Here is a 10,346-nt window from a genome sequence, read left to right on the forward strand (position 1 = left end):
AAAGGGAACCACAGAACTCACTTGACATAGGTCTACGGACCGAGAAGAACAAACTCAAACACAGGGCTTAAATAGACAGGGAACTAACAACACACAGGTGATTCACCTTGTGCACACAGGTGATTCATCCTGTGCTGAGTTTACTTTGAGTTAACCTGAGGTGAACTCAAAGTAAACTCAGCACAGGATAGGCAACAAGCAAACAGAACACAGGTGACTAGGGTTCATGGACCGTAAAAAAGAATGGACAGAGTGACACCATTGGTTTCTACAGACCGTAAATGAAGTCTATTTTACAACGATTTCAAATCCGCCATCTTTCTATATCAAGTCATATCGCATCATATCCTGGGCAACCGGAAATGAATGCTATTGGTTGGGTATAGCTTGTCAATCAAGAGCGGGGGCGGGGAATGAATGCTATTGGTTGTGTAGCTTGTCAATCAAATCATCCCGCCCCTCCTAGAGCATTTATTAAGGTAATAAAATCAAGTCCAAAGTTCGTCAAAAACCCACCCACTTGAATGGAGAAAAAATCTTTCTGACACCAGCAGGGGTAAAACAGCGAAACTACAGGCCATTCATATAAACTGTCACTTCCTATATAGACTCAATTTCAAAGCCGGATGCTGGGCCCTTGCTAGGGTTACAATAATACAGGGAGGTAAGGCAAGACAGAAAACAAGGCAGACAGGAATTAGGCACAGAACATACTACAAAATAAAGTAACCAACAGAGTAACAGAAAACCAAACCAAACCAAAACCAAACAGAACAGGAATACAAGACAAATACAGAACAACTGAACTATAGAACCAGTCCTAATAAGTCCAAAACCTTTAAAGGGCTATTTGAGGTCCAAGGGCTGAGGAGCGGAGCGTGACAATATGTGACTCATGGATGAACTGTCTCTAAAACGCTGGCCTGAGATTACCATCTCTGTCTTGAGATTTCCCTCCATGTGTAGATGTGAAACTATTCCCAGATAATTAAGTGTCAAGGGCCGATGTCGCTCATGTATTATTGAAACTGTTTTCTGTCAACAATGATCTTATCTCAATTGTGACTGGTCCAATCAGGCTAGAAGGAAGTGGCATTGGTCTGGGAGGAAAAAATGGCTGTGTTCCAAATCCTCGTTCACTACTCCTTCCATAATACTTACTAACTGTTCACTATGTGGAGAATGAGGCAGCCACAGCTGGAGGTGTTTAGATATAGGTTCAGCAACAGCTCATTAATCTAAATGATAACCACACACAGTTAACAATCATTTATGTGATCAATGGCCCCCAAAAGGTGAGAAATTAGCAATGGACATACAGGGGGAGGTATTTGTTGTACCCTTTATACTGTCATGTTTGTTGTTGTGCCTGTCACCACGCGTCGTGAGCTTGTAGATTGGCTATTTTCGAAGCAACCAAGCATGAAATGACTTGTCTTAGTTCTACTGGATCTCTTCTCCTCTAGTGTCTAGTCCCTCCCTAACATTTTAGTCTAGTTTTTATTTGATGACAAAATTGTCAATATAGGCTACTTAGTCATAGTTTAAGTCATCATAGCTTAGTTTTTATTTCGTTTTTATGTAGCTTTTGTCAGTGACAAAAGGTAGTCGACGAATATTTTTTCTGACGAAATTAACACTGATTTGTACAACACCCTACAAAATGGCTGACATCCTACAATACGTAGTACACATGGTACAGTAGTACACTAGTGAACGAGTGCACAATTTGAAACACAGCCAAATGACGCATTTGAAGGAGCCTACAAAATGGGACAGGCCTTGGCGCGTCATTGCGACGTAATCTACTTCAAATTGATTCAAGAGCCATGCACCCTTTGAAGTGCATGGCTCTTGAATTGGCACACAGCTAGTCATAGCGGGGTCTTTTCTCTCTTTGGAATTAACTAGATGAAGAGATAAAACAATATAAGAAAATCATTTTCAAAAAGTACAGAAATGAGGAGGGAAATGGAAATTGTTGAAGCTTACGTAAATGTTTGTGAGGGTACTTCATTGTGAAGTTTTATTAATGTATTTTGGTTCTTCTATTTTTGGCTCATAAGATTTGTGTTAATATAAAAGAGGTAGGGGTAGGATCATATTATTAGCTTCTTACTGCTCCTTTTCAAACACGTATTACCTTTTATTGTTTTATTGTGACTTTTATTTGTGTATGAAGGTCTATTTCACTGCTGTCTTGTGAAAACAGCCAACATTTGAGTTTCTCCTTCTCTTGCTACAGTTGCTGTAGGTCATATTTACATCTATGCCTGAAGGAAAAAAAATACCCAATATTAAAGTCCAAACAAAGCTGTATAGATAAGCAACTTAAAAAACTAAAACAAAAATAATATGTATTTTTTAATCCTACAAACCGTGCTTTTTGGAAATCAAAGACATTAATCTGATCGCAAAGTTGACAACGATGCCACCAAAGTCATTAGCTCCACATAATCATCTTCCAGAGACAAGTCATCTATGACTTTATCATATGACGCTTGACATGCCATGTACGTTCCACTGGGCCTGAACATCCAGACGATTTGCATGATAACACATCTCAGCCCGCAGGCGTTTTTGTGACAAATCAGAGGAGATAGAGAGAACGGAGATCAGTGGTGGAAGAAGTACTCAGATTTTTACTTAAGTCAAAGTAGCAATATCATAATATAAAAATACCCTGTTACAAGTAAAATGCCTGCATTCAAAGATTTTACTTGAGTAAAAGTACAAAAGTTATGGCATCAAAATATACTTAGTACCAAAGTAAAAGTACTCAATTCTTTCAAAATCCTACAAGCTCACAATGCCTTGTGATGTGACACGTTTTGAGCTTGTCTTTCTTTCTTTCTTTCTTTAGACGGGACAACGCACATTAATGAACAATCCATACATGAAGGTGAAATTAATCAGCTAATCATGATGTCATGTAAACATGCCGGATTTAGCTAGAAGCTAATTTCCACCCTTAGTCCCCACATAAAGAAATACAAACAATACAAACAACAAAATACAGAAGAAAACAAATAACTACCTAAAGAGTTAAGAATACTGTACCTAGTTTAAGCCTAACTAAAAACACAACAACTTACTAACAAGTCAGATACCTAAAACGTCAAAATATATACAACCTAATTTGATATATCTAAGAATTATGGTTTATCTATATGTTCACATATTTGGGACATTTTAACCATTGTTTTATTTGTGTTTTAAAGGTACACAGGGTGGGACTTTCCCTTGGAATGACTGGGGGGCTATTCCATCGCATGTTTCTCCTAATGGAGAGGACAACTCTGTCCAAAAGTGGTCTGCCTACGATGGACCTCACAGTCCCCTCTGGTGTCTGACCTAGTGCCACGTCCAGTGTCTTGTAGATTGGCTATTTTTGAATGGCCAAATTATAACAGTGGTTTTGTATGTTTTTCATTAATAATCTAAATCTGAAAAATAACTTTAGTAACTAAAGCTGTCAAATAATTGTAGTCAAAGTCTTGCCTCAGAGATGTAGAAGTAAGTAGGTAAGTAGGCTTATTGTTGGTATCAGCCAGAACGCAGGAGTATATCCCTGTTACAATGCGCTAGACCCCTAGATTGCTGAGGTGGAGCCTCATGACCTTGTTGTTCTAGGGCGAGTGCTCTACCGACTGCTACCCAGACACGACCATAGAAGTATAAGGTATTGAAAGACAGAAATACTCAAGTAAAGTAAAAGTACCTGGCAGCGGTTCCGGTAGGAGATACAAAGAGTCTCCTTTGTGTCTTCTACCGGAACCACTGCCTACCGGTCCGCTGGTCATCAAGTTATTGGCTTAGGAATGCGACAAAAAAACAAAATATCCATGAATTAATGAAATGGGGTGACTAATCTATAGGAAAAAAATATTTCTTTGGGTGAACTATCCCTTTAAGTACAGTACTTGAATTAATGTGCTTACGTAGTTACTTATACCACTGACGGAGATGAGCAACTGGAGACTTCCTGTTACAGAACAACCTAACTTAACGAAACATAGTAGGCTACTGCTGTGAGGTGATGAACATCATTAAGCAAGCAAAACCGGATGTCGATGAACAGCAAATACTGTACATTACAAATGCTCCTATTGCGTTCCGTGTCAGTGAACAGTTTCTCTACACAGCTCTGAATAGAGCTGACATCATAAACGACAATGCAAAAACACATTCTCAGTTATGTTTTTCCTCCTGTATCTCGATACTATGTGAGAATGATGCGTGAGTGTGAGTGATACAGTATATTTGTGAGAATCTGGTAAAAACCTCAGTCTAACTCTGAATGTAAAAATAATTCAGAACTTATATACAGAACATTTAAGAACCTCATTTAAGTGGAGTCTTTGAAGTGAAGTGAGATGAAAGTAAAGGAGTTATTATCACATTTCATCGTCACTATCCTATGATACTATGTCCTGTCTAACCATCTACTTACCTCTTCAACCCACTATCTCTTTCTGTGTCCCTCCACCACCTTTCTCCTTCAAAACCTGTTAAAATCCCATCCCATAGTTACCTTAACATCCTAAACCCAGCACAGTCACAACCTTGGTCCCATAGTTACCTCTACATCCTAAACCCAGCACAGTCACAACCTTGGTCCCATAGTTACCTCTACATCCTAAACCCAGCACAGTCACAACCTTGGTCCATGATCAAGTGTCAACTTCATCCTGCATGATTGCCAGAGTCATTTGCACAATCATCTACTGTAGTATACAGTAAAATCCTCATTGTTAATTTATAGTGTGTACAAAGGTAACCAAATGTACCTGTAAGGATCAATTTGATTAAGTTTGTACGCTCTCAGAGTTACAAATGGATAAATGAACACTGAGGATTTTACTGTGCACTTTTCATTTCCTTATTCTAGTGTCATAAAGATCCTATTCTAAGTAATCTCAGAATCTCAAACTATAGTGAACTCTATTCTGATCAACTTGCTATGATGCATCTAAATAAATTGTTTTAACATATTATATGACATTTTATGGTCAAATCCTAAGAGTATAGACTACTCAAAGAAGTTGTAAATGTTGCGTGCAATATTGTTAAGGAGGTTGCCCGTCTTTCAAGTGGTTTTAAGGCATGCCATATGTTTTAGCCTCTCTGGGGATAGGCTGGGTTGGAATTAATTGTATTCAATATGTGTATCCAGCCGAGACTGTCTCTGTGTGTATGCAGGAGGTCTGAAAACGAAACAACTAGACTAGTGTCTGTGCAGACATCTTTGTGTGTGCTTTGTGCATGTGTGTGTCTGTGTGATGGCTCCGTGTGAGGTCTTAAAGCAATGAAACTGTTAATGGGGCCCTCAGAATCTCGCTGTGCAGTGTGTGTGTGTGTGTGTGTGTGTGTGTGTGTGTGTGTGTGTGTGTGTGTGTGTGAGTGTGAGTGTGTGTGTGTGTGTGTGTGTGTGTGTGTGTGTGTGTGTGTGTGTGTGTGTGTGTATAGCCATGGGCATGTATGTTAAGTGTGCGTGTGTGTGTGTGTGTGTGTGTGTGTGTGTGTGTGTGTGTGTGTGTGTGTGTGTGTGTGTGTGTGTGTGTGTGTGTGTGTGTGTGTGTGTGTGTGTGTGTGTGCGTGTGCGTTTGTGTGTGTTTGTGTGTGTGCGTGTGTGTGTGTGTGTGTGCGTGTGCGTTTGTGTGTGTTTGTGTGTGTGCGTGTGTGTTTTTGTGTGCTTGTGCATGTTTGTTTCTGCATGCATGTGAATGTCAAACGCATGGCAGAATATGTGCCCGTATGTCCATGGGCAATTACCATAGATGATTATGGGTGCGTGCGTGCGTGCGTGCGTGCGTGCGTGCGTGCGTGCGTGCGAGCGTGCGTGCGTGCGTGCGTGCGTGCGTGCGTGCGTGCGTGCGTGCGTGCGTGCGTGCGTGCGTGCGTGCGAGCGTGCGAGCGTGCGTGTGAGTCTGCATGCATGTGTGTGCACGTGTGGGTGTGAGTGTGTGTCTAGCTGTGAGTGTGGTGAGCAAGGCTTTTGTCTGTGTCCAGTGCAGTGCATTATTCTTCATTAGAAACAGTTGAATGACTCTGTCTATTCCAGGACTGCCCCGGGTTCACACACACACACACACACACACACACACACACACACACACACACACACACACACACACACACACACACACACACACACACACACAATTCACACACACACACACACACACACACACACACACACACACACACACACACACACACACACACACACACACACACACACACACACACACACACACACACACACACACACACACACACACACACACGTCTGTCTCAGAGTCTGAATACTCACTCGGACATTCCATAGAAATTAGAATTTTAGAATTGCTCCTGCAGCCACATGGTGCTTCCTTGCATCTCTGTGTCTGAATGCGGACTCTGAACCATTAATACACAGTCACTGGTCAGATGGATTCTATAGAATGACAGAGATTATTCACCCATAAAGTATATTGTTGCTGTCGGGGGGAAACCTCTATATTTTAACTTTTTATGTTTTTTCATAAATTAATGCCCTACTCCGTCATGCTTCATTGTCACACAAAAGTAGCAAGAATAGTTGATCTCAAGCTCAAAACGTGTTCTGATATTTCTACTTTTTTTTTATTTGAATCCTGAAAAGTTATAGTCTTGGACATATGAGGTCTAACTTGACTCCGCGAGATGGGGGCGGTATTGACTTCACAATACAGCCTCCATCTGGACTCGCTCACAGAGTAGAGCTGCCCGCACCGCTGCGTGTTCGAACCAATCAGCGGCTGCTAGGGGCGGGATCATTCAATCACTTGCCAAGTAGCTTGAAAAAAAAGGGACCGCCCCTTCATCGATTGTGCTACCGAGGTCCCAGATGGAAGTAGTCTGTGAAACAAATGTGACGCAGGCTTCTTCCTTCTGGCGGAGTCAGGTTATATGAGGTCTCCACCCGACAGCAACGATAAAACACCTCTACAGTTCATCATCCACAGTATAATAGGAAAGAAATACAACATGACAAATATAACATGGCAGATATGCTAGAACAAATCATAATGATACATTCTGCTTCTCAGAAGTGAAGTCACTTGGTTCATCCATTACACGCATACAACAGACCCATTTAAAGGTCCTTACATGTGCATTACTGTATGCATTTGTCATGCACAGATTTTAGCACTAAATGATTATTCTCCATATTGTATGAATGATTATTCATTGAAATATTCCTCATGCTGGATTCTCAGTTTTTTACAATCAAGTATTGTATATGAGGAGAGGAGAGGAGAGGAGAGGAGAGGAGAGGAGAGGAGAGGAGAGGAGAGGAGAGGAGAGGAGAGGAGAAATAGAGATAGATGGAGCATATAGCTCTAGATATTGCATTTGTGTCCAGAGGAAATGTCTTTCCTCTCCTATTTTCCCAACATCCACCATGCTGCCTCAAAAGACAGAAGCATAATTTCTTATTTGGGGTTCACACATGAGAATGCCTGAAATGATCATTCAGCTACTTTCTTTCAGACTAGAGATATAGCTGAGATATAACTGGAGGAATATAAATTGAATTTCAGGCTGGATAGACCTGCATGATGAGCCTCCGTGTTATCTATCACACGGCTTTGGGAGAGTATTACCTTCCTCCAATCCTCCACATTACCAGCTGGCTATTTACCGGAGCAGAATTGTCCAAAAAGATCTTTTCTATTTCTGCTTACTCACACAGGGTACAGCTTCCAATGAAACACTTCATGTTTATTTAACGCGCAGCATAAATATTTTCAACTCATAAATATGAAGTAGATTAGAAATACAACACACACACACACACGCACACGCACACGCACACCAATCTAATACATTTTGCCATATTGTACATACAGGTAGCCTACATACAGCCTGAGTTATTTGATGCACCTAGATTGAGGCTGGTGCATGTGTTACCTCTTGTCTAGGGAGACATGAGGTGTGCTGTGATTCAGTGGACCATGAGGGGCATAAGGGGGAGAAGCTAGGGCCCATTGTTGCCAGATAGAGAGCGAGAGGGAGAGAGAGTAAGAAGAGAGTGAGGGCCACTATAATGAGAGAGAATTACATAAGTCCTTCACCTCACATGCCTGACTATGTGACTGCAAAATACCCACGAGACGGAGGGATACAGAGCCAGGGAGAGAAGAGGAATGAGGAGGGTGGGGAGCGGGGAGCGGGAGTAAATTGGAGAAAATTGAGTAGGCTAGAAGTGGGAAAACGGAAATGTGGAGAGGAGAGATTTGAGAGAGACTGAGTGTGAGCGAAAGAAAGAGAGACTTCTAGGTCCTCTGTCGTGCGATGGTGTCATGCGCCAAAAATGGACAATCTCCAAGCTCCAAACACCATGCGATGCTATGCGAAGTGGGCTTGTAGATTGACTGTTTTTGGTGCGTGACACCATCGTACGATGAAGTATGAATCTGCCTTTAAAGGGGAAATGCAATTGATGTAGAAGGCATAATGAAGTGGGTCTCTCTGCCAGTTGCCTTGCCTCGCCTCACAAGGGCTAAACAGACAGCAGCTGAAGGGCTCTGATATGCAGCCTGACAGAAATGCTTATCAGATGACGCTGGGCCCTGCAGAAGTGCTGATGTGCAGACAAATGGTGAAAATAAATGGAATGCAGATCCAAATCCTCATTCAAATTGTCACGTGCAGTTACAAATGTCTCACAGAGCATGTTCTCGAATCAAATCTTTTTTCTTTTCTTTTTTGTATTTTTGTAGACCTTTATTATTCTAATTCTGCCGTAGCTGATGGCTGTTCAGATCTTTTCATGGCTATTTCTTATATGCACTTTGTGTATTTTGGACTTTGTATGACTCTTCCTTGTAACTGTAATTGCGCAAAAATAATTTCACCAACTCTGTTACACCTAATCATGCGATGTGGCAAATAAAGATTCCTCTGAGATAAATTCACAAAATATTAAGATTAAGGTTTGGAACAACATGTATCACACAATTCTCTCATTTTAGAAGCATTACATCCTTCCTGCCTCCTGCAATTCATCCAAAGCTATTCTTCAGTGGCAAACTTTGGAATTCAAATGAGCTTAGGAAGCTCTCCCTGTTGATAAACAGTGAATGGGAAAGGATGATGACCATGATAAGCCAAGACAGCATGCGACAGGTATAGAAGAAGAGGAGTGAGACAGCGACAGATGAAGGAGTGGGGACCAAAATTATTATTATTATCATTATAATTATTATTATTATCATTATGAGATAATGGGTAAGGGTGGGGCAAGAATGCAAGTTTATGAGGAAAGAAAGAGATAATGGAGAAAGAAGGAACATTTTTTAACTTGTTTTGCTTACTGTCAATAAAGCATCGACTGATGCACTTGGACACATCATCAGTGTTGTTACCTGGAGTCACTGGGTGTTTCGGGTCTTGCAACAGACACCCTCCTCCAGGCAACCTGACCGAGGCTGATCAGACCCCGGCCTGTGTCCAAATGGCATGCTACTGCCCCCACTGTCTCCTGGGGGTAGTTAGAGGCAGTGCTAATTGGGCGGTAGGGTTAGCCTTGCACTAGCCAGACCAACTACACAGACCCATGCATGCTACGTACATTTACAGCCTGCAACAGCCTATATCCACGCCATCAGTCCGGCCGATGCCAGGCCAAGTTAGCCTGGCACTAGCCAGAATGACAACGCCGATCCACCCACACGTACCATATGTGAGTGAATCCATGCCATCAGTCCGGCCAATGCCATGCAGGCCAGGAAAGTTGAGATGTTGGAGGACACTAGGAGGCTCCAGGCTTTTCTGTGCATTGCGTCGTCGTTGCTGCTGGGCTCAAACATCTCACTCTGCCTTGATGGATTAAACCCTCCCTGCATGCAGGTTTCACCGCAGCCTGTAGCAAAAAGGTTCTTCGTCACGGAAGACATGGTTTGGGCTGCCAACCCTCTCCACCCCGGGTCGCCGTCTCTCCGGCCGCCCTCTGTCTCTCCAGATGTCACCACACTCTTCGTGGTGGTCACCCAGTCTGTTCCTTGTCACTAGTACTCCCACTCCCAGAGTTTTAAGCCAATAAAACATCGACTGATGCACTTGGACACATCATCAGTGTTGTTACCTGGAGTCACTGGGCTGTATATTGTATAACATGCCCAAAATAGGAACACAAGGAAGAAAGTGCTTAAAGTAATGCACCTGGGGGTGCAAAACTGCACCAACATCGCTTTTTCTGTGTCTTCAACCCAAAACATGATCCTCTCTTCGGGGGAAGCCAGCTATCATCTGGATTTTCACCATGACCTTGATTTTGACCTGGACCTTTAACCTTTTAAATTCAAAAGTGAATCACC

Source organism: Gymnoscopelus microlampas (assembly GCF_963454915.1).
Source record: "Gymnoscopelus microlampas genome assembly, chromosome: 7".
Lineage (NCBI taxonomy): Eukaryota > Metazoa > Chordata > Actinopteri > Myctophiformes > Myctophidae > Gymnoscopelus > Gymnoscopelus microlampas.